Source organism: Ciconia boyciana, chromosome 2, assembly GCF_034638445.1.
Source record: "Ciconia boyciana chromosome 2, ASM3463844v1, whole genome shotgun sequence".
In the NCBI taxonomy this organism is placed as follows: domain Eukaryota; kingdom Metazoa; phylum Chordata; class Aves; order Ciconiiformes; family Ciconiidae; genus Ciconia; species Ciconia boyciana.
Genome location: NC_132935.1, coordinates 162,280,494 through 162,305,867, shown reverse-complemented (window position 1 = coordinate 162,305,867; position 25,374 = coordinate 162,280,494). Strand labels below are relative to the sequence as shown.

At 46.2% G+C, this 25,374-nt stretch overlaps 1 protein-coding gene across 6 annotated transcripts in view; it reads right to left on the bottom strand.

Annotated features, from left to right (window-relative positions):
* Positions 1 to 17,145: 17,145 nt before the first annotated feature.
* Positions 17,146 to 25,374, bottom strand: part of EXOG (exo/endonuclease G) — a 32,847-nt gene continuing 24,618 nt past the window's right edge. Inside the window, exons 7-10 of one of the 6 annotated variants that reach the window (XR_012041278.1) lie at positions 24,677 to 24,814; positions 23,191 to 24,576; positions 21,169 to 23,045; positions 17,147 to 21,050 (exon numbers count right to left, since the gene is read on the bottom strand). The gene's annotated coding sequence lies outside the window, so the exon portion shown is untranslated. Of the gene's footprint in view, positions 23,046 to 23,190; positions 24,577 to 24,676; positions 24,815 to 25,374 lie in introns of all 6 variants that reach the window. The other 5 variants (XR_012041280.1, XR_012041276.1, XR_012041275.1 and 2 more) reach the window with 5 other exon arrangements.

Here is a 25,374-nt window from a genome sequence, read left to right as displayed (position 1 = left end):
ACTCAAGGGTTGAGATAAAGACAGTTTAATAGGTAAAGCAAAAGCCGTGCACGCAAGCGAAGCAAAGCAAGGAATTCATTCACTGCTTCCCATGGGCAGGCAGGTGTTCAGCCATCTCCAGGAAAGCAGGGCTCCATCATGCATAACGGTGACTTGGGAAGACAAACGCCATCACTCTGAATGTCCCCCCCTTCCTGCTTCTTCCCCGGCTTTATATACTGAGCATGACGTCGTATGGTATGGAATAGCCCTTTGGTCAGTTTGGATCAACTGTCCTGGCTGTGCCCCCTCACAGCTTCTTGTGCACCTGGCAGAGCATGGGAAGCTGAAAAGTCCTTGACTGGTGCAGCAACAACTAAAACATCTCTGCATTATCAACACTGTTTTCAGCACAAATCCAAAGCATAGCCCCACACCAGCCACTATAAAGAAAATTAACTCTATCTCAGCTGAAACCAGGACATCATTACAATATAATGACTTGTCAGCTGTGTGGGCAAAAATCCAATTTTCTTACCCACAAAAATGCAGGGCTGGGACCTGCTATGGGGTAGAGTTGGTCTGCCCTGAAGAACTGAACTGCCACTGTCCCCAGCAGGCATAAGATCCAGCAGCAACTCCTACTTTGGACTGGGTCTCCCATATCACGGGAGCTACCATCCCATAAGCCAGCATTTTGGTCACTAGTATCAGCAGGTTTCAGAGCTTTTACCCAGACAAAGTAGGCAGGAGCATGGTGATTTTCTCTCTTCTGGTGGGTGTCTGCCCTGTGCAACAGCCTTGTTTCTGCAAATCCTGTCCTTGGTTTGCTCCTCTAACTTGGGCTCCTGTATTTAACCTAGAATACAGATACCTAAAATACTCAATTTTACAATAACTAACTCTCCTGGAAGCCAACAGAATGTAATAAAGACTTGAGCACGGTCCTTCTCAGTAAAACCCAATTAATTTTCAAAATGGTTTAGCTTTTTGGGGAAAGTAGACATGGAGATAGACTCCATTCAGGAGCAACGCCAAGGATGATGCCAGATGTGGGGTAGGTTGGTTCTCTAGTTAGAAAAATTCTCTCTCTTTGGGTGGAAGGGGGAGAAGATGTGGTACGTGCTTTTTCGGGGGGGGGTGGATAGCAGATGCAACCCCTGAATGCTTTGTTTGAAATAACTCTTACTCCTTTGTGGAAGAAGAAGAGCTCACAATACTTGCATTTCCAGTGCACCTTATTTCTCTTGTAATCTGCAGCCCATAACTGTTAACTTCATGCACAATAAAAAATGTAGACATAAAATGGTCAGAAAATTCCCCTTTTCCTAAGCAACAAGTATGATTAGTGCTTCTTTGTTCACTCTGAGAGTCTGTAAAAAAAGATCTAAAAATTTGAAAATGTAGATTACTAGCAAACCTTAAAGGTCATCTTGACACATAAGGCATTTAATGAATTCCTGGATTGATCTTTGTCTTAGTTCTTCTGGAATTGGATTATAATGATCGTATTTGCAGAGTCTCATTTTTTTGAAACAAAGTGTTTGGTTTCATTAAATAAACTAGGGACTTTGCTTCAGAAAGAGTGACTTGCTTTATGAAACTAGCTTAACTGCAACTAAAATATGGGCATATGTACTGCACTAATCATCCAGCTCCATGATTGTTTCAGTAATTCAAATAGTCTGACATACAAGAAAGGAAAGTAAATTTAGCTTCAAATTGAAGGCTATGTTTGGTTGGCATATTTGACTTCAGGGGATATATATAAGCAGATTATTCTTGGGGAACTTCAGCAGGTATGACTAGGACTGCATTTTTTAAAGAGATTCTGTACAGGCACCAAAATAAACAGTCAGTGCTTATGATAGCCCAGCCTGGAGATCCTCTGATAACGTAGGGCCAAACACTTGAAAACAGTCTGATCCAGGTTTTCCTTATGCAGAGGGCATGACATTTTTATAAATGGTTAAATCTGCACAAGAATTACCGCTAATTTCAACTTCAGAGCGCTACATTGAAAATGTGGTTATTTAAAATTGCTATTCAGCAGTTCCTTAATTATAGTTTACAAAGCCTGAGGGCGTGGAAACATCCACTGAAAGACCCGTAATTCTTGGCAAAGGGCAGAACTGAAGACATGAGAGCCAGCCTAGGGAGCTCTCTGCCCATCAGCTTTCTTGGTTCCACACTAAGGCATCAAACCTCTCCAGTGCCTGCACGCAGCTCCCTAGTGCCCAGCTCAAGGCTGTGGGGTCCATGAGATGTTAGGGAAATCAGAGTCAGGCCAAGAGTCAGGCTGAATATTGTAGCGTTTAAGTCAACTAAGCCAGATTTCCAAGAGGATTTATGCCCTAGCACAAACTTCAGCAGTTAGTCCCATAACACATGTGAAGCTTCTGAAGCCTTATCTTCTCTATCAGTTGAATAATACAGGATCCTTCTTAGCCAGACTAAATGGGATTTTAATTGACTGTTTCCTTTAAAAAATCAATGGCAGGAAAATGATGGGGTCAATATTGCATGAGCATGTGCTCCATCCCCCCAAATGATGACACACACCCCCCCAAGCATGTGGCAATACAGCTCTAGTGTGATAATTGTAATTATAGTATTATTCTTCTGAAATCTGCTTTCAGCTCTTGTTTGCTTTGGCTATGGGTAGACACACACTTGGGGAGGGGGCACATAATCATAAAGGTTGTTGCTGGTGCCCATCACCTCACCCCAAAATCCTGGGATGGATGCAGGAATTGCTGGGCACGTTCTCATGACTTTCCTTCACTGTGCAGAAAGGCGAATCAGCTGATCACCGTGGTCTCTTCTTGTCCCTGTCCTTGCTAAAAGTCACCCGCTCCTCACCCTGCAATTGGTTCCCAAAGGCAAGCGCCTGCTCTCACGTGGCATCTTAAAAAGCCCATGCATCACAGTTTGGATGCGGGCTTTTACCTGTCCTGATCTGATTGCAGAAGACAGCCGTCTGTGGAGCTGCATGGGATAGGGTTGTTTTTAAGGGCTGGCCTGGCCTTTGGTCTAAACAGAGAAAAAAACATCCCTCAAATGAGGCTGAGGAGATGGGACTCATTGTAAGCCCTTGGCTGAGTTGGTGCAAGTTTCACCCATGCACACACACAACTGTGCCTCAGTCTTGGCTTTGGGCACCCTTTCTCTGCCAGTGACAGCCCTCCCCTAATGGGAGAGCATTAGTTATGGTGACCTGAACAGTAGTTTCAGGACGGTGTGCTCCCAGGGCAACTCAGATGACCCACCAGGATTTCTTCTGCTCCATCTTATCTCCGTGGACGGGACAGGTATTTCCAGCTCAGCTTCTGCAGGTGCTTCACAGCAGGTATCTTCGACCACGGGTCTTTGCTGCTGCATCTCTGGGCCCCCTCTCATGCCCACATCCCCACTCGCCCCTCTCAGTAATTCCCTGTGCGCTGCCTTGGGCCACGGGGCTGATTCTGAGCCCACTGATGCTCGCCGAAAGCTGAGCTCAGAAAAACATGCTGCAGGCTGTAATCCCTGCTGGTGTTCCTTCCTGTGCCCCAAAAGGCATACATCATGTGTTGTTCCCCCAGCCACACTGAATTTGGCATGCTCTCAGCCCTTCACTGGGTTTCCTCGTCCCTCTACTGTGCACTCTTGTCTCTGCAAATCTGTCCCCTTTCCTACATGTCCCCTCTGCATTTCCCACATCATTCCCTTCACTGTGTCCAGTTTTACCAGATTTTGAAGCTCTGGCTCAAACAGGGACATTTTTTAGCTGTATGATCCCTCTAGAGTTAAATCCCTCTGCAGACTTTTCTTTCCTTTTTTATTTTTCACCCAAAATAAGGATGCCTTTTTCTGGTTTAGCTTATACTGCTTGCAGCCTGCTTTGCTCCCGGCTACATCTGAGCCACTTCTCAGTAGTAAGAGAGAAAGAAGTATGCTGAGCAGTATGAGCAGAAGAGACAAAGGCTGCTGTGCAGCAGCATCTGCTTCTGGGACCACTCCATGTCTCTCTTGCCCCTTCTTACCTGAGCAAAGCTCAGGTATGACTGAGCATGGATGACTGAGAGCAAAAAAAGATGTGTGCCCAGTACAGTCTGCACACCAGGAATCTAACCCTGCGGTTGTGGAGCTGGAAATCTAAAGAATTTGTACTACAATCAAGATGCAGTTATCGCTTTCAGATTTACTGCCAATTCAGTGAGGATGAATATCAGTCATCTTCCAGGTCATTAGTAGCCTTCTCCAAGCTTTGCTTTCAAAGCCTGAGGCCCCAGGTATTTTCAAAATATTGCAGCAAGACAGATGCAACTTCTGGGACACGGGTCACAGTTTTAACCTACGTAAAGAAGGAAACCTTTAAAAAGTCAGTGTTTTGGTTGAAAACTCTGCTTTTCCCTTTAAAAGAGCAGTAACTATTAAAATCAGGTATTCTGTAGCCCTCATCACTCTAGGATAGGCTATTGCCCTATCCATGTTACAATGCATCCATGTCAGCAGCATCAAGGCATATTCTCTCCCTTTCACCCCCAGGATTATTTTACCTATGAGCCGATGGAAGGAAATGCAAAAGCTGGTGTTTGATTTTGGGGTGAGCTTTTTGGGGGACCACATGCTATCTGCTTTGCCACTGAGCAAGGCAAAGCTGCCGCTCTACATCCCCTCCGGTGTATTTGGCTCACTTGGTACCCGTGATAACCTCGACAGCTGCCCAGGCTTCTTTAAACGGCGCCTTGGCTGCAGCATCCATCCCCTCGGCTCTCCAGGGGAAAGGGCTATTAGAGAGAACACGCTTCCCTTCAGCTTCACCCAGCTCACTCAGGCTTGGAAAGCCTCCATTCACAGCTGGTTGTAGCAAAGGTTGGGGTTTTCTGTCAGGCTTTTTTCTTCTCGCTCTCTGGCCTGGAAGAAAGCAGCAGAACCACAGGTGATGCAATTTGATTAGAAGCTCCCGAGGCTTAAATTAAACAGAATTATTTATCAAATCTCTGGGCTATTAGCCCCGTCTCTAACAACAGCCGTGCCATAACCTCCCCCTCGTTCCTCCCACGTACGTTTCCCTTCTCTTACAAAGGCTCAGCGAGATCCAATAAAATAAATAAAAAAACCCCTTCAGTTAAAAACAAGAAAGTGGCAACGACAATAACAAACAAACAAGCGACCGCGGCGCTGGATGCCGGATGCTTTGCCTGTTGCTATGTGACTCAGGCTGTGCTGCATCCCTGAGGGGCAGTGGTGGGGTCCCCCAACTCGTGGGCCATGTGGGTGTTGCGAGGACAGCGGTGCTGCCTGCTGCCGTTGACCTTTCCCTCATCCTCATCCTCAGCCTGCACAAGCCAGCTAAGCCTTCATCTGTGTGAATAAATCAGAGTCCCAGGGGGGAGGTGCGCCCGCTGCCAGATAAATTTGGGATGATGCATACTGCACCTAGCACTTGTGCATTCCCCTGATGCTGTTCCCAGGGCTGATGCTCCCAACCCCACCGCCAACACCAGCCTCCCCATCCCACCCCTCCAAACCTCACCAAGGATGACCCTGAAGAACCAAGATCTCATTGCTGAGACTGCATGCATTTCATTTTTTTCTTTTCTAATTAATTTTTAGTTCTTTGTTCCTTAGTTGATGAGAATTTAGGTTTCAGGAGAGCTGGACTTTCTCATGCTTTCACCTCAGCCACAGCAGCTGGGCTTTTTCTGGGGTGAGACCTTGTAGTGAAAGTCAAACTCTGCTCTGTCCTGTCGCTGGCACGGGGAGCACCAAGTCAAACATCAAGTTCTTTTGCAACGTACATTAAATCTGTAGTAGCTGGCAATGTGGCAAATGAGCTACATGTTGCTGAAAGGAAATCAATAGAGTGGTTGAGCCTGGAAAATTTTACTTCTCTGGTTTTGATCTTTTATCCCATAGGTTCTGTTTGTCTGATTGGTTTTTTGTCTGGGACAAAATCAACCTGATGGACATGAAATCTCTGTTTATGCTGAGAAACTTTGTTCTTTCCTGTTTTCCTGCTTAAGCAAATCAAACATTTTAAATTTTAGTCATCTCCAGCATGCCTGCCCTGCAGAAATGTTACTGGTGCTATTTGCAGAGAGATGATGCTGAATAAAAGAGCAGAACTCGTCCCTCGATATTTTACACTTCCCCTACCCTTGGCTGATTATCAAAGATTTCAGTTCTGTCTCAGTACTTCCTTCCAGCTTTGTCCAAATCATTTGTCTTGAACATCTATTGGCTTGAAAGTATGTCGAGTTCAGTCTCCCCCATGGGAATCCCAAGACTTCTACTCCAGCCAGAAAATACTGCGAGCACAGCCTGCTCCGGAGCAAGTAAATCAGCTTCCACAAGGAAAACAGGCAGGACAGACTCCAGAAATATTGTTCACCTCCTGGGCCAAAGTTTAGAACTACTTGTGTTTAACTTGCACCACTTTATCAGTTCCCAAATGAAATAATAACACAGTTAGATATAATCTAGATCAGTCAGAAAACGTAGAAAATGAGGAGGTAAGAAATCTATAGAGCTTTGATGAAGCCCTCTATTGTGATTCATATGTATAAAGACAAACTTTACATATATAAAGAAGACATGGTTTTATCACCTTTAAGGAAGCTGGGGTTGTGTTTCATTTAATATTTAATTACAAATGTTAGCCATTAAAGTTCTTCTAAACTCTTGATTACTAATTGGAGGCCTATCATGATGCCCAGAAATGGTATTCAAAGTGAACCAGTGTTGAAATAAACAAAGTAATATACGTGATTAAGAAAAGTATAGCAATTGCCTAATTAGGTATACAAGTAATATAATAAATCTTATTTGAAAGTATTTTCTGACTGCTTCCTGATCTGTGAGACACTTAAGAAAATAAAAAAGAATGAAAAATCCACCCAAAACATAGCAGGCCAGAACTTCCCTTTGACAAAGGGCAAACAAAGCTCCCAAGGTTTAGCGGTCACTTCTAAAGATAGAAAGAATTCAGGCTTTCCAAGTGGACTCTACTTTTGACAAAGCAAGTCATCCTATTTCTGCATTAAATCAAAATCTGAAAATAAAGGGCATTTCATATGTCACTTGATGTAGCGCTCTGACATGGCTATATTTTGGTAAGAAATCTATCTTTAGCTAGATTTCTCGTAAAAGTTTGTGCAGGACTCAGCATCCATTTGACGGTCTGCTGCAAGCACCACAGAGACAACCTTAATTCTGGCATTTCCACACTTGTGTGAGCTTGGCTGCATAACCTTAAGACCTTTGTCTGTATGTGGCAAATACAGATCCTCTCTCTCCTTTTCCTTACATTTGCTCTAGTCATTCACGTCCATGCAAAGCAGGTGCAAAACATCATGACTGTGCTCACGCAAACAATGCGAAGGTCGGTCAATGCCAGTAATGATGCCTGAAAGTTCATTACCTCCTACTTTGAGTGGGGGGGGAGGGTAAAATTATGAATATACCCCTGAATTTAACAAACATAAAAGACCATTTAATTATTCTAGTTATATTGTTATCCCCAGACACTTTCTCGTTTTCGACAGAATCTGCTCCTCTAGGGCAGGAGGTAATTGCTTATTTCCTTGTACACTTCAGTGATCGTTCTGGTTTTCAGTGATCGTTAATGATTTATTAGCAGAGCTGGAAGTGTTCAGCTGCTCTGCAAGTCAGCCAGCAGCGCTGTGTCCAGCACCTTTGATGCTGATAACAAAAAATTCAACAGCCCAGAATCAGGGCCACTCATCAGGAGTGCTGCCAGATGGTGACACGGTGATGATACAGGCTCTTTGCAGAGATTCCCCTCCTGCGAGATACCTGCGATGAGTCAGACTCTGGGAAGAAAAGATAATTCTGGCGTAGCGACGTCTCTCCCACCCCGTGTTTACCTGCTGCAAAACCTCCTCCAGGCCAGCAGAAGCACAGCTGCATTAGCACAAAGCCTGTGGTCTGGCTGGAACTCTCTCCAGACTTTCAGGTTGTCAAATTAACATTTGCATCAATTTAATTTTCACATGACTCATCATTAAGTGATTCAGTCTCTCTCTGAACAGCCTTCAAATAGAACTGACCTTTCTTTCAAAGCTTGACCTCAGGTGGGGATTTAGAAGAGGAACAGGAGAGTGATTCAAATGCAGGTGCCAGGGTCAGGCAGCTTCGGCTTTTCAGGGTGTAGCTCACAAAGGAAGAGAGCTGTCACAGCACAGGAGACGCTCACAATACATGCTTTCCTGCCGCCTTGTATCGGTTTGCAAAAAGGACAGCCTGCATAGAGATAGGGCAGGAAAGCAATTGCAAGACAGCAAAAAGCATGTACGAGATAGGGCAGGAAAGCAATTGCAAGACAGCAAAAAGCATCTACATAGGATCCTAATGCTGAGATTGAAATGTATCTTTGAAGTAAGACCTATCAGTTGTGCGAAGCTCACCCAAGCCCTGTGTAATTTCTTTGCACCAGGGTCTCGTTTTTGCCTGGAGCAAGTTGGACCCACCAGTGTTAAATATCAGTAGATGAGACCTTGGAGAAGTATTTGTGGGGGGGACACTTATTTTTCGGAAAGCATAAAGGCCCATCCCTTTTCAGCCTGTCTGTTAGCTTCTCCACCTACATGTTTTGCCTCCAGACACCTCTCTAGTGCACAAAAATTGTGATTTAGCAATCACCCGAGCAGGAGCAGTCAGGCAAGTGAGTTTGAAGACCGGTCCCTGTTAAGGTTGCTCGTAAAAGCACTGTGTGCCCACCATTCCTAGGGAAGCACGAGGGGCTGCAGCGCATGGTTTGATGAGGAACACAGAAGCCAAACATGGTGCTAATATTTGTGCTTTGATAGAGGGGGAAGGCAAAGCTCTGAAGGGAGACAAACTCCAGAGCAGGAACCTGCCTACACCTGGGTAAGAAGTGCCAAACCACCCCTCTGGAGGCACCTACTGCTCTTCCAAAACTTGGAAGGGAGCAAATGTCTAAAGTAGGTGGTTGGTCTGAACTCCCTCTATTGTCCATACCTGTCCCAAAGTGCCTAAATCTGTCTGGACAAAGTTGGGCTCAGCCTGGCAGTTACCTCCTGAGTGCAGCGTGCCAGACTTACCCCACCAGCATCAGCTAATGGGCCACCAAGCCACAGCTTCTTAAGGATCACCTGGCAAAAGACCTGTGTACAGGTCTACATTCAAAGGTGGCCCACGGTGATGATCCCCCCCTTCTTCCTTCCTTGTCCTTGTCATATATTCTGTATCTGCAAAGGTGCAGTATTAATGGTTGCTCCTAAGCACCTACTTCTTTATACCATCCCTATAGGTTCAGAGGAAAACTGAGGTGGGAAGGGAACTCAGGAGGTCATCTGCTCCAGTTCTCCTGTGCTCTCCCTCTCTGCTTCTTGGAGGGGACTGAAAGGCTTGCAAGGAGTAAGGAGGACCTGCTGGTTTTAGGAAGCTCCCAGAAAAAATGACTACCTTGGGCCCACCTCACCAAGCAAAGTGAGGTCTCCTTTGCTCCAAAGGTGGGGTTCCAGTCCCCATTCTCAACACAGCACCTTCCTCTCCTTCTTTTTGTGTACCCCCACTCTTCAGCGTCTCCTCCCACCAAGAAATCCTGCTTGCCTGTTTCTTGTGTCACCCAAAACACTTGTTCATCTCAGGTCTTTGGCTTATGCCAGTTTTGGGAGCCACCAGCAGCTGCCCAAGCTCCCTGCTCTGCTAGTCAAGAGGGGCACAAGCCTGATGTGGAACATCCTGGTTTCTCCTGAAGGCTTGTTTTTTTAGTAACTCCATTTTCAGAGGTTATTGGCTTGCTCTTATCATGAAAGCTGCCCCTGGCAATACTTGTCCTTCCTTTGTAAGAAAAACATCCCAGGCCTGAAGTTATATAAGTGTCACATGGGTTTAAGGCATTTTTTCCCCACTCACTCATAAGTGTCAGTTAGAGTTTCTTATCCACAGGCTGGGAGTCCAGGAGCAGTTTGTGTGTCTTTGGCTCCAGTATCTCATCACAGGGCACTTTTCACTTCAGAAATCTCTCTTCCCTTCTCAGGCTACTCCTCAAGTCAGGAGAAAGATTGTCAACTGATGTCTGAAGGCGGGGTCAGCCCAGCAAGTAGCTTGTTTTGTCTCTCTCCACAAAGCTGGAAGTCAGGGGGGTATTAACGGAAAGACACAGGGTGCTGACCCTTTCATCTCACATTTCATTGTGAGGGATTTGAACCGTTAATTTTCCAGTGCACCATCAAGAAGGCTGCCAAGAAAAGTCCCAGTTGTTAAAAACCTCATAGCAAGCCACAAGAGTCCCTTTGCTTGTAAAATGACAGAACTGTATTCAAAGGCATATAGATAAGCACGAAAAATGTTGGGAAAGAGATAGGTAAAGCAGGAGAAAGGAAAAGAGTAGCAGGGTGCCTCCATGCTAGAGCGTTGAGTCAGCCATCAGCAGCACATGCAGACCCAAGCTGGAAAAGCCCAGCGAGTCTTTGTCCTTCTCTCTGTTGTGGGCACCTTTCTCAAACACGTTGCCAGAATTTCCTAGAGGCCATGGCCAAAGCCACGGGTAACAGCAGATAAAGATGTTCCCTTTCTCCTCCAGACATGTCCTCTGCACCAAAATCGAGGATACCTGCTTTGGTTTGGACCAGAGCCATGCGAGACTCTCACAGAGCTGGAGGAAACCTCTCCATCCCAACCACTTCTCCTGGACAGCTTTGTGGGAAGAGACCACAGTGAAATGTCCATGGCTGGAGCCCTGACTATTTCAAGCTTTGTGAATCTGCTAATGTATTAGCTTCCTCCATTAACGGCTCTTGATTTATAACATGAATGTTGAAACTACTCCGCTCCACTGTTTGCCTGAACACATCAGATCCTGAAACCCTAAGATCTCTTAAGCAGACACCATATGAGGGACTTCATCATTTACCTTGCTGCTAAGATCTCTTTTTTAATACTCCATCAATGTTAAAAATCCTTAAATTGGTCATAAATGAAACTTAGGTGTAGAAACAAGAAAAGGGTTGTAAAGTCATGTTGATTCCCCACAAGCAGCACAGGACAACTACAAACAAGAGTTAGGCTCAAATTTCTCACAAATTTACAAAATAAATAAGATGGGAAGATGTCCTCCCATTTTTTCCTGATCAGAAATAATTCCGTTTATAATGGTTGCAAGTGAGACACTTTTAGAGGGAAGCACAGTATTTGGATGAATGTCTCTCGTACCCCTGAAATTTGTCTTGCTGATCTATAAACTGTTGCCGTGACTCAGCCACAAATTCCAGCTATGGTTTAATGTAGCTCTCTTTTTCCTCATGTTACATATGCCTGATTCATCCCTTTTCCACCCATAAAATTCAGCTAAATACATGCAATATCACAGAAACACAGTTGCTGCCATACAAGAAAATACTTTCCAGAGCTGAGGTTTGTGCTCTTGTTCTCCTTTTCTCTGACATACTTATGGTGTATGGTTGGCAGAAAAGTCTAATATCTAAAATAAGGGTCCCACTGTGGACACTGTGATGACAATGATCCAGCCAGCACACTTCATCCTTACAGCAGGGTGTCATGCATTACCTGGGTTTAGTTGAAAGAAATTTGGGGTTTTTTTTCTGATTCTTGGATCTTTTACAACAGCTTTACAGCCCACCACCAGGCTCCTTTGATGTGAACTGTCACTGATCAGCACTGATAATACAGCAAAAGAGGGACTTGATGGGCTTCTTCACATCTCATTTATCCGTATGCTGATGAGGACAGTTCCAGATCAATTGTGTTGCTGTGCATGAAACATTCTAAAATACAATATTTTGCTATATAGATTTTTTTTTTTGTAGGCTAGAGCATTATATCTTGTTCTATATAAACTCAAAATGAGGAGATAAATGTAGACCAAAAGAAACTTAGACCCTTGGGGCATCTACAGATTAGACAGCAGCTGAGTTATGGCTTTGAGAACTTTGGTTATGTTGAAATTTGTGTCTTTAAGGTTTTGCTTTTAGGTTTTTGGTTAAAGTTTCAAGAGATTGAAATTCCCCGTTCATTTTATTTCTCTGTAAGTTGTTCATGTATCATTAATATGTGCAGTTTATTAAGCAGGCAATAATAGCATTACAACAGGAAAAGAAGGAAAAAAAATCAGTGCAATAATTTAATGAAGTGGCTAAGCCTGCACAATGGGGCCAGGACTTCTGGGTTTCATTGACTCCACATTTGACCTTGAGACAGTTGTGTCTATTTGTTCATTTGCCTTCAAAATTTAACCTGCATTACAGGTGTGCTGCAAACTTGAAGCCCTGCCTAGGAAGTCCACAAAGAGCATCTGATGAGTGATACTGCCTGCACATCACACATAGAGTTTGTAGCATTGCTTACAGGGAAATCTTGCCACCACAGACAGTAGAGCATAAAATGTTACTCATCCCACCCTAAAATGGGTGCATAAAGGACTAAACTCACACACATCTCTCCATTGATTGTAAGCTGATTTCAGTGTGGCTCACTCAGTAGAGGTCAGGGTTTCTTCCCTCCCTGGAAGAGCTTGCAGAGAACCCAGGCTAGGTGATAGCCCACCAGGACATCCTCACGCTGTGATATGCAACCCTGCTCTCTCCCACGTGGTCCCTGCACCCAGCAGGTTCCGGTGAGGCAGCTCTGCAGCAGAGGTGGGGTAAGCAGGTAACCAGAAAGCTAAGCTCGAGCTTTGATTTTCTCTCTCGCAGGGCTTCATTAGCACACAGCAACGCCTGTTAAACCCAACGAGCTGTTCCTTCATTTCCATTTCTTTTAGTAAACTTGTATCATCGCCATTGATCATTCTATTAATATGGGGCCGTAGCTGACGAGCACTTGACCAGGAATTGATCCACTTGACTGTGTACCTGAATTCCTGCCTCTCCTGGAGCTTGGATCACCCACCGGACATCTTCAGCCACTTTGCACTCTCTTGTGTCATCAAAGTAGAGCTCCTGCTCTCCAAAACACCACCAGTGAGTGAGCCACCACCCAGCCTGTGCAGGATGGGTATATTTTGGCACTGGGTGCCCTGGGGGGTTGACAGATGGGAGACTGAGTTTCGAAGCAGCAAGAACAGGCTCCAACCTACTGCTCCTCTATTCTTGCCCTCCCACAGGCTGTGGGTATGCCAAGAGATAGACTTTCTCCGTGTCCAGCTCTGGAGTTGGAGCTGGGATGCCCAAGATGCACCACACCTAGGTCAGAGAGATGGAAAATTAGACCATCACCCTGTAGTGCTGGCCACACAGAGGAGGACAGACCTGCTCTCTGGTCTCTCCTCTCAGGACCATTCCTGAGTTTTTCAGTCAATGACTGTCTCCTGTAAAGGGAATAAGCCATGCTGGAAGCAGGGATCAACACCCAGGAAGGCCATGAGAGAAGACTCAGCGGCACCCCGGGGTCACCTGGACCAGGGGATCACTCATTGCTTCATAGTTAGGATGGCTTTCCCTGAAGCCTAACTTTGATTTTATTTGATGGCAAAATACGGCAATTTCTTCCTGTTCTTCCCCCACAGACATTCCCCACCCTCACAGATTAGAAATTCATAGCGCACACAATAGGACCATGATTGCTATTTTCCACATTCTGCTCATCATTTTCTTTAGTCACACCTCTGTGATGTTTAATAAGTCCTTATTGAATTTGAAAGCAGTCGTATGCCAGAAGCACAGACATAGCATTAGTCATATTTCCTCTACTCTGGAGTAATGCAATAATGGCTAGGTAATTAAAGCCTGCCCCTTACTAACATGTTGGGCTTCATGCTTTTTCTTTTGTATATTCAACATCTAGTCATTTTTCCCTGCAGATCAGCACTGTCTGAAGTGGACAAAACCTTGTGAACTGCACGGTGAAGGCAGCGCCGGAACACCAAGGAATGAGGGAAGAACAAGCGAAATGAGAGCAAAGGAGGAAAAAGTACATGAAAGACGGTAAGGTAGAGGGAAAAGTGGGAGGGGGATCACCTGCAAGCCACAAGCATCCTGGGCCATTGCCCGGTGCCTTGTTTGAGACCTGTGCAAAGTCACCCCAAAAGTGAAATGGCAACACACACCCCCATGGGGCGAGGAAACATGCAGTAGGACACACAGAACATATGTAGTAGGCCACATGTCAGGTAACGTGGAATAACAGTGCTTTAGAAAAGATGTTAATCTGTAAATCTTTTCTTTTGAGTTTTCATCCTGTCCTCTGAAGTGAAGTGGCTATAAGGCAAGAGAGTTACGATTGCTAGTAGACCCATGATACCTGCAGCCTTTGTTGTGAGTCCTCTTCATGAATTTCCTTTCTTATTATGTTCTTCCTCATCCTCTTTGACTTTCTTCTGAAAACCAAGGGCAGGATTTTCATATGTCAATGCTTAAAATTAGGTTGTAAGCACATTTTAAAATAAATATCAGGTCAATAGCAAACCCACTTCAGTCTCCATTATCACGAAGACCGATGACAAACCAATGCAGTCCACATAAGGTGGCTTCTAATTATTTTGCATCTGAGGTAGGAGCGTGAGGACCTGATCTCCCAGAGTGCCTCCTGAAAGTCAGATTGGGGTATTTATCTCAGTGCACCAGGTGGCTTTTAAGACTCCTGTTGGGAGGCTTCAGATTTTGGCTTTTACTGAGCTGGGGATCACCGAGTGGAGGATGCAGCACCATCCTCAGGCCATGTGTGCAGCAACACCACGGACACTCCTACAGCAAGTGCACCTCTTCCCTGCTAGCCCAACAACATCTAACCCAAACACAGAATAGGTTTTCTCTGTACAAGGTTTCTGACCTTCATGATGCAGCTAATGCTATGGAAAGGCCACAGATGAGCAGGAGTAATTACCAAATTATTCACAAAAAACAGGCTTTTCAGGCAACCCTGAGACATACGACACAACAGAAGAAGACGACGATGTCTCGTCAGCGAGACATCATTTTGACATTAGACATTTGATGATGAGAGCTCTGGGGACTCAAACATCAAGACAACATCCCGAGCTGGGGCTCCACGTGCTGATACTGCTCTGTCCCTTCACTCCTGTTTTGTAGTGCCTGCTAAAGCCAGCACTAACAGGGGCCAAATCTAGGATGGTGCCAGCAGCTGAAAACCAGCTTGGGAGAGATGTAGCACCATTGGCCAGGGATGGAGGCAAAAACCATGAAGCAGGTAAGGTAGGCCAAGGAGCCAGCACAATTGACCATGCGTGCAGATCTACTTTACCCTGTAAAAAGTGGTTAAATGTGCAAATGCCCAAAGAAGAGCACCAGCCTGGAGTACTGTAATTGTAAAAACAAGAGCACTTTCTCAGACCTCCCTTTCACAGAATACTGAACCTTCACCCCAAATAATGTTCTGAAGGTCAAAAACCCCTTCATATACCTAAAGTTAGGTATCTCCTTCTGCATCCTGATGCCTCAGGGCTTTTTGCATCCCAAATATAGCTGAAGATATCTAATATTACGGCTCTAATTTTGGAAGTCTTGGCTGCCAAGCCCAATATATTAGTGCTTATATTGTTAAATGTATACCCTAAATTATATAGGTGGTGCACCGTGACTGACCCAATGTTTTCATTTTCTACCTTTTCAACTCTAAAGAGGCAAATTGCCTTTTTATGAAGAGCTCCCTTTGAAGTAACTGAGACTACTTGTGTGAATAAGGGTTTGTAGGATCATAGCTGAAAACTCTTAAGTCATTTGGGTAGGAACCTCGTCTTCTCATGTATACACAAGATGCAGGAAGCAAATACATCTTGTTAAATTATACATCATAGTCAAGACCTCTGTTTTCCTGTGTTGTCTCATTTGGAGCTATACTGTGCACCATTAAAAAGAGTGGGTCTACTTGATAGATGATAGAACTGAAAATTTAATCCTGTTTGCAGATACATTGTCAAATCAGAATCAGAGGGACTTCATATTTAGGATTAAATCCTCGAGTAGGACTGTTCTTTCATGATCTTCAAGGCATGTTTAGATATGTCTGTAGTAGTAAATTAAATAGCATGAGGCCTGGTTATTACAAACAATACAGAGCGGCTTGCAGTAATGTGTCTCTTCCCCCCTCCAGAACTGGCTGCTTTTATCCAGATTTCTCAAGGAGAAATGACCTGGGCCCATGTCATCACCCTACCCATGTCCAGGCATCGTCCAGAAGAGTGCTAGATGGCATGGGCCAAGTCTGTGATAGAAACTGTGCCAAACATTGCACAGCCTGGATGCTGCCAGCCCCCTACCCAAGCCCCATCCTTGGATTGTGCATTTTCCTAGCATGCTTTCTGCTGCCTTGGGGTCCCCAGAAGCAGGTTGTCCAGCCCCCTGCCCAGTTCAGGCAGCCCCACTGCCTGGGCTCAACCCCTTCCAGCAAAGGGATGCTCAGCACCCTCAGAGCAGGGCACAGAGCTGGTGTATTACCATAGAGTATTTATTTCACCTGCAGCATGTGCCTTTTAGCATCTCTTGCCCTATCTCCACCAAAAAGCGGTGGACCTTTGCTGCCAGCCGCCTGGAGGTGGTCTCAGGAGGGACTGAGCAACCGCTGCTGCTGCGTCCCAGCGGGCTGGCGTTGGCAAGCCCTGCAAGGGCAAGAGCAGCTCCTTTTGGGAACTGAGCACGCTGAAACCACCTCTCTCCTGTGCCCCAGCTTAAAAACAAGATCACAATTCCTTTTATAAGCCCACTCCTTCTTTCAAGTTCCCAGGGATCTCTGAAAGGTTATGAAAGCTGCAATAACAGTCTTTAGTAATAGTAAAGTGTTTCTTTTCAAGTATTTGTGTTATGTGTTGGACGTTGCTTACTAAAACATTCACCTGGAGGGAATGAAAACACCCCCTCAGACACACACACATACATCCCGCGGATAAAAGCTCCTTCTAATTGCAGCAGGAAATGTGACATTTCAAACTGGATGGATGAAGGCACTAATCACCCCCAGTGAGGAACAATCCTGCGGGGACCGGGAGAGGGAATGGGCAACCGAGCTGCTCCTTTCCAGCTCAGTGCCAATATGCTGTGAAACATATTTTATTAATTTAATAAACAGCCCTTCCCTCCCCCACACTACCCACTTCTCACAGAGCAAATACGAAGTGGAGAGAGCTTGTGTCGCAGCAAAGGTGGGAAGTTGATATCGGCTGTGACAAAGATTCTCCATTTGTTTGCACCACGTGCAAATTTTCTTCTGCTTCCAGAGTTGTTAGAGTCAGGTGGTTCATTGCCATTGACAGACTTCTAGTTAGCTTTTAATTTTTTTTTTCTCAAAAGGAAGGAAATCAGTTTTACATTTATTTGAACGCAAACATACATCTGAAATATAGCGTACATAAAGCTGCTTTACTGCCAGTTGTTGTCCACTCCCCCAGGCTGTCACAGTCCCTCCAGGAAAACATATACAGTTATGGTAAATTCAGACCTTCAACTCAGTGTATGACCACCTGTAAGCAATGCCATACCACTTGTTGACATTGTGACATTACCCAGCTCTAATTAAAAAAATCCCATCTCCCTTTTCCCCACCACCAACCACTCCTTCTCAGGCACACACTTGCTGCAGCATTTACATGGATTATTTTTTAAAATTACTATTATTATTCCTTATCCTACCTTCTTACACAGACATGGCCCCCTGCCATGGGATGGCAGCTGCTTACACAGAGGCTCAGTCCAGATGTGCCCACTGCTGGGTGCCCAATCCCTGGAGACCCAGCCCAGCACCTAGTGTGCAGGATGGGCACCAATTAGGTGGGCACAAAGTCCATGAAATGCCACCAGGAAGGGCCGATTGCTGTGTGCTTAAATCTCACTCCTCCCTGAGGCTTGAACACGCTGAAATTGGGAGAGTACTGCCACCACTGGAGTCACAAACAAAGACACCTTCCTGCAGGCAGATGCTTAAGATGTTTTAGAAACTCTGGCAGGGTGGTGCACCTCTTGACCCTCCTGTGGGCAACCCAAGAAATGGGAGATTCATCTTGGACTCATCTTGGAAGATGCATCCTTCCCTGCCAAGCCCTCGACACAGGACAGAAGGGAGCGGGCAGCTCTCCCCGTGCAGAAGAGCATCAGTAGTGTTTTGGATGAGCGAGCTAGCGCAGGATCAGGCATTAGGGACAAATGGGTCTCCAAGTGTCATTGGGATGCTCATGTGGAAAACAGGAAACCCCGTCCCACGGATTGAGGAAAAATTGTGCATTTCCTTCAGTGACTGATCAGCGTGAAGTGGTTTTAACATCCAGGACTAGAAAACACTGCATGGCTAGCACCGGCGGGCACATAGCTCTGGGGCTTTCCTTGCCCCAGAGGCATCAGTGGCCATGGGGGTGGAGGGGAGGGTGGCAGGAAGGATGCACACTCTCCTCTTGCCACCCACCTCCCCAAGAGGTGTGGTGACAGGCACAGACAAGGCACATTGGGAAGGGGACATCCCACACGGGAGTACAGAGGTGGATACCGGAGTATTTGGCCACAGCCGATGCTTCTCACCTTACCCATGGCACCGGCAAACCTTGCCAGGGACCTGACTCGGTGGGAAAAGGGATCTGGGTGTTAAGTGGGCAGTATCACCGTGGGGGTGGATGCCAGGCTTTGGGCTCGTGGGAGATGCAGGTCTGCGCACCGGGGATGGCTCATGGCAGGGTGTCACAGCTGCCGGGTGCTCCCCTGACCCCTCTCCCTCTTCGCCTTGCTGGCATCTTGCTTTTCTTGAGTTTCTCGTTTCAGTGTCCAGCTGTACTTGAGGTAAAAATTTGTTGTCTTGGGGAAAAAAAAAAAAGTAATTTACTGTGAAGCACTGGCTGAAAATCATTTTCTGAACCACTGCACAATTTTAATCAGACAACCATACTGTATCCAATCAAGGGAGGATTTGTGAGGGGGGTGGGGGGGTGTTTCGCTGTGGCCTTCCCCAGAGGACAGTAAATCCAAGCTCTGCTCAGGAAGACGAGATGTCTCGGGCTTCGCAGCCTGCCCAAACCTAATTTGCACTAGAATTACATGGCCATTACTAATGTATACAGTGACTCAAATTGATTACTTTGCTATTAGTAAGAGCAATGCACTCGCTTTGGTGATGGCAGCTTCCGACAGAGGAGGAGTACAAAGGGATGAGAACAAAGCGAAGTTGCTGTTTTGAGAGAGTACGTGGGGATGAGAAGGGCCGTGGGGGTGAGGAGGACCATGGCGGTGAGGAAGGTCATGCTCAGCGGAGAGTTCGGCACGCAAAAGAGCATGGGAATGGCTGGACTCAATATTTTACGTGCTTAGCACATCTTGCATTAAAAAAAAAATCACCTGGCTTAATCTTTGAGTCCCTGAAGTCTTATCACATGTAAAGGGACTGTCTCTGGTTTTAATTCAGGACTCCTAAGGCCATGGGAAATCCCAGACCTCCCTGGGGCTCCCGTTCTTGCTTGCAGTCCCGGGGGTGCTGCTCTGTGGGCCCCCAACCACGCTCCTGCACAGTCTCACCCACTTCTTCATGGCACTTACAGCCTCCGCAGAGCAGAGACTCGCACCTTGCACCACCAATAAGCTCTGCAGTGAGGACTGCATCCTCCCTCGTTGGCCCAATGACAGCCAAAGCTTCTGAGCAATTTAGAGACAGTAGAAATGCTTTAGCAGGAGAGTTCACGTCCCACTTCTTCCTACACTCCCATGGCAAATATGTCTTACTCTGATATTAGGAACATCGATTTCTTTCCTGAAATCTCCTACTCGCTACCCCACAAATCTCATGTAATGAAATCATAACCCTGGAGCCAAAACTCCTCTCCCGCACAGCCACACGCCGATCCTAACTCCACGTGAACGTACATGCTGCATTCCCACTCACGGGAATCTCCCCACACATTAAAACATCTGAAGACTGGAGCTGCGAAAAGGGAGGATGGGGAAATTTTGCTGCAACTTTTCGCTGCTCCTGCACAGCTTCTCCCTGCAGCTTTTCCCTGTTACACTTGCTTGACATTACAAGATGCCTGTGACGAAGGTAAAAAGGAAAGGTTAAGACGTTGTCATGCAGGCTAAGACACACTAAGCAATCACTCTATTTGTTCTTTAACCCTGGCAGGTATTTGCAGGGCTCCAAAGTCCCCCCGGGTGGGGGGTGGCAGTGGGGAAAGGCAGCCCTGCCACCGGCATGTCTCTTGCCGTGAGGTCCTGAGCTCTAAGTGAGCACTACTGGATCCTCTGATTAGACTTCCCTCAACTGAAAAGGACAGTCAGTCTGATGTATTAATAATATAACAATACAGTTAGTAACAGTACAGCAATAGGAAGAGCAGTACAGATGCAGCTAAATCAAGATGCAGCTAAATCAAGTTAGGTGAATCCCAGCACCTTTTTCTGGAGCTCCAGCTGCTCCACATCACAGCTGGAGGTAAGCTCAGTGAGGTGCAACGTTATGTCCCAAATAAATAAGCAGGATAGTGGTTATGTTCTCTCCCCTTCCCTCCTCCACAGGAATGGGAGAGGCGTGGTGTCTCCTTGCAGATGATGAAATTCAGCCTGTGGAGGTGTAGGCAAAGATAAAGTCAGGCAAAGGCTGAAGCCTCAGTACCCAGAGCTGGAGGAGACTGAAAAATGAAGTCACATGTGACGAAAGGAAACAGACTGTGTGTATCACAGATGCAGTGCTTGCAGCAAGCCTTACATTTCTTGCCCATCTCCTTTTGGGACCGGCATATGCATATACATGCACAGGCGTAGTGTGATAACCCTACTCATCCACCTCACGGAGCAGTATCACAGGGCTGATGTTCTGCAGAAGGTCCTTCAGCTGCCACTAAAGCAGCTCAGGTTCAACCCAAGGGACCCGCTGATGGCTGAGGGACATGATTTGGCATCCTCCCCTCTAGCACCGCCATCGGTTAGGTCAGCTTTCTCGCCTGGCTTTCGCACCCTTTAGTTCTACCTTACCTTGCATCTTGCAACGCTCTGGTAATCAAATCCAAGCTCAAGCCCACTTTCATAGCCAGGCTGTCCAATCCAGCTATGGTTTCATTTCACGCTTTGTGTCCCGTTGAGGCTCCCCAGGGGCTCGGGCATGGCCACCCTGCTTTTGGAGGCACTGCAGCACCAAAGAGCATCGGCTGGGTCACAAAACAGCTGTGGGGGGAGGAACACATATTTTTGGTAAAGCATGGGACTAAAATGAGGTTGGCAGGGAGACAGGCTGGTCTTCCTCCAGATGGACGCATCCACACAATGATGGGACAGGACTTACGGCTGTTGAGCACTGGCAGCTCGGCGGGTGCTCCCATTCCCTCCCTGGCTCCATCCTCCCTCCATGCCAAGCCCTGCCCCCAGCAGCTGCTGAGAGCTGCTAGGGAAAGCTTGCACGGGTCTTTATTTGTTGTCTTGGGAAATATTTATTCTTGACTCAAACCAAATTTACTTCTGTGATCTGTTAAATACCTCCGCACTGTTTCTTAAGCAGAGTTGGAAGCACTTCGTTCCAGACCTGTTTTCTGCATCTCTCCCCACCCACCGAATGCGCTGGCGGGGAAGCTGGGATGCCAGCCATCGTACCTCTCAAACCAACATCAAAAGCCTCGCGTTCAGCTCTTGGAAGTGAGTATTTTGGGAATATTATGTTGCCACAGCTGTTAATTTTTCACACGGCAGGTGGGAAACCTGCCCTGTTTGAAGGGCACGACGGAAAAGGCCAGTTGCTCTGTAATATTTTACAACGTGGGTAAGTGGGGGTTGTTTGTAGCCAGCGCTGAGTATCCATCCCGGAGCATCCACACAGACACTTCAGATATTTTAAGCAAATACTCAAAGCTCTTGTTTGGTCTTCTCCTCCAAGATATGGCAAAAGCACGCAAGCCATTAACTGCACAGGCAGATGGCTATTAGGAAGTGTGTGAGAACTGGCTACACCACCACTGTGTAGGTGGAGCCGATTAGATGGACCTGAATCAAAAAAAAAAAAAAGAAAAAGGAACATTTTCTCCATTTCCTTTGCTGCATGGTGAGAAAAGCTTTTCCCGTGTGACTGCAGGAGAAGACAATTCAAAAATAACAGCAAAATTGCTCCTCACTTTCCCACTGAGCCAGGTAACTAGCAAGAGCACTTTGGGGTTTATATATAATTCCTCCACAGCTTCACTGCCGGGCAACAAACACACGGGACCAGGACGGGCGCAGGAGGGTTTAGGGTTTTCTTCACGCAGGCTAGCATGGGTTAAACACATAAAGAGACCCAGGCATTACAGTACCAGAGGAACCCACTTCTCTGCAAGTTGCCACCAAAAATCCCTCTCCCTGTTCCTCTGCCATCCCATCTTTAAGCAGCTCTGGTTTACCCACCTGCCTGGCCCTACCTGGGACGCATCTTTGGAGCTCCTTCACCGTGGAGACCTCCCACCAAAACCAGCCAAAGCAAGGCTGCCCTATTTCAACAGCCCATTCCACCCACTGGCACAGATGATGAGGGTGCCTTCTTCACATCCTCCAGGGCTGACGTGGCTGCTTCTCTGGTGAGCAGTGCCAGGGACAGCAGGGCCCTAGCTGGCCACTTTGGTAGGGTTTGTACAAACTGGAAGTTTCCACTAGAAAGATCAGTGGCTTCAAGTCCATGAACTAAATCAAAGCAGGCTGTGAAAGCACGTCTGCTTGGACACCTGGCTAAACCAGGTGGTGTACTGGCAGAAGGATCTCTATTGAATGGTTTTCCATGGCAGAGGTTTAGCTCGCCAAGCCAGTTCCAAAAAAAGGCTCATGACTGAAAACCCCCAGAGAAATCCAATGCCCATGTCCTCCAGCAATCACTGCTGGCCAGATTAATGGCTTCTGCAAATCCTGGGTTTTGTTACCTACTTGCCTCCATTTATTTTACAGGACACCCAAGTGTCTCTGTCAGGGAGATGATTCCAGTGATGGAAAGGACACTCAAAGTTGGGGGTGTTGCAGCACCTCTGAAGCCCTTTGATGAAAGAAATCCTCAAATTTCTGGGTGCGTCACTTCTCCCCTTCCAGTTGTTGCCTGCCATATCTAATACGTGTTACTTTTCCAGGACGGGAACTGTTTCTCCACAGATCAGTGCAGCACTTCGCACAACGAGCCAATGAGACCCATCTTTACTACAACAGGCCAACCTGAAAATTGCAAAACGGTGCTCTAAAGTGAACCAACCACACAAAAATAAAAAGCAGAACTTCACATCCCTCCCACCCCTCCAAGTCGTGTTTACAGATGGAAACAACAGCATTGCAAGACGTCAGTACAGGGTTAAATCCTCACCTAGAATGAGACTCATGGAGAAGCTGGAGTCAAAATTGTCTTTGGAGAAGATACACAACTTGGGTGGTCAATCTAAAGGCACTGTCAAACATTGGTGTCAAAACCCTTATCTAGGAAAAATCATTAGCTTCATTCTGCACCGCTGTCAATATAACACTCGAAACAACAATTCATTTTAAATGGGTATCTTAGTATCACAAGCAGAAAGACAGTTATTACGGGCCAGAGACATTTGATTCATATCCCCCATCATTTTTGACCACTGAGGCCGACACTGCGGAAACAGTCTGCCCTCAAAAGGCCAACTACCAAAAGTGCACCGAGCAGAGCCGGTGGGCTGCAGCCAGAAGCAGCACCCAGCCCGAAGCGGGGTGAAGGCAGCTGCAGAGAGCCCTTGAGCACAGCGGCAGCTCTCCCCTTGCATTCCCGTCTGCCTCCTATTTACCATCACTTCCACCCTGATTCAAGACTATAACAATCAAGAGTAGACAGTCAAGGGAACAGCAGAAAATCACTGTATCAAACTGTGGACAGCCTAGTTGTCAACTCCCCTCGCAATTCGGTTATTTCACTTTAAAAACAAACATTAAAACAGTGGAGGAACAAAGGATAGACTTCTCCATTTCCAGGACTCCTGCTGCTTAGCTGCATCACAGAGGTTCGTACTGTCACTACAGATGCATGCAGGGAAGCAATTAAGTGTGCAACAGGAATGACAGATGGACACGGACACGAGCACAGTTCTCAAGAAGGATCTTGAAGCAACTACTTACGGAGGTGGCTCAAACAAGTATGTAAAGCCTCACCCCCTTGCTTTCCTTTACATCTCCTATTGTAAAGAAAGCACTTTTTTTTTGCTATCTGCTAGACTCCACAGTTACTTCAGATGAGGAAACCAGCAGAAGACAAGCAGGTCAATGTACTGTTCGGCACAGACCAGTGCTGGAAGTGGTTTCACCGTTCACTACCTGCTGCCACCCTCCAACGGGAGCTGAGGAACACCGACCATGCTCAAACAGAGCTGAAAATTATATAGGGAGTCTAGTCTATGCAGTAAGCCACGAGGCATGAAAATCATGGCAATTGGGGCTTGCAGGAACTCAAGGGGGTACATAAGGTCCGAGGAGGTACCGAGTTAGGGAGCAGCTGGTCTCCATAGCAGGCATCCGCAGGAGAGTCACACTCGGCACTTCTGCTGTCATTGTAATGGCAAGCTGTCAGCAGAAAGGGAAGATACCTGGAGTTCCTTGCATACGACTGGTGCTGTCCCAGCACAGGGTTTTTGCTAGACGGATACGTATCTGTAGCCCTGAGATGTGTTGCAGCTGTCCACAGAAGGTGTGTGTGAGTGCTGCAGGAGAGATCTGTAACCTCTCAGCTGAAAGGCTCAAGAGGAAAAAGAAGGTGGAAGGCTGAACTAAAAACCATAAATAATTCAAATAATGGGGGAAAGAGAAAGACAATGCAAAGAGCAGTGACCAGGTACCTTTTCTAAAGGGTGACACCATCGCAGTGCCAAAAGGCTGCTTGGACTCCAGCGAAGCACACACAAGACCATCAAGAGGCACATGAAGTATCTGGCACTTTGTTATTCCAGGCAACACACGCTGACATCTCCCACGTTCTGCAAAGGGAGAGGTGGCTTGTTGTTTTGCAATTTACTGTTTTTGTTACATTTGATAGGATTAACAACCAAAATTCTGGGCTAAAATTGGAATAAGCAAACGTTTTGTCAGGATTTCACCCAAATTCTCTCTAATTTATGTGGGCAGTAAGCTTTCATGATGTCTTTAGCTAGTCACATTTCTCTGGTTTTAAATGTCTGGATCTTGTAAATACGTTCTTGGCAAACACAAAAGTGTCATGGGAACCATAACTGCTTTATGAAGTGATCTGCTTTTGGATACTGCAGCTGAACTGAGATGAAGGAACCTACACAGTTTTTAGAACACCCATCCGATGATTCACAACATCCAAATAATGCTCCTGATCCATCCTTTATGAAAACAGCCCAATTCAGCCTGGCACTACATGACCTTTCTCGGAAACTATTAACTCCCACGTTAAAACTACTGAAGGTAGTTTTATGGCAAAACTCCAAATTTATATAGATTCTTACCATTAAAAAAAAAAATCTAAATATTTACAGTTTTTACTCTTTCTTTCCAGATGAAAAATCTCAGA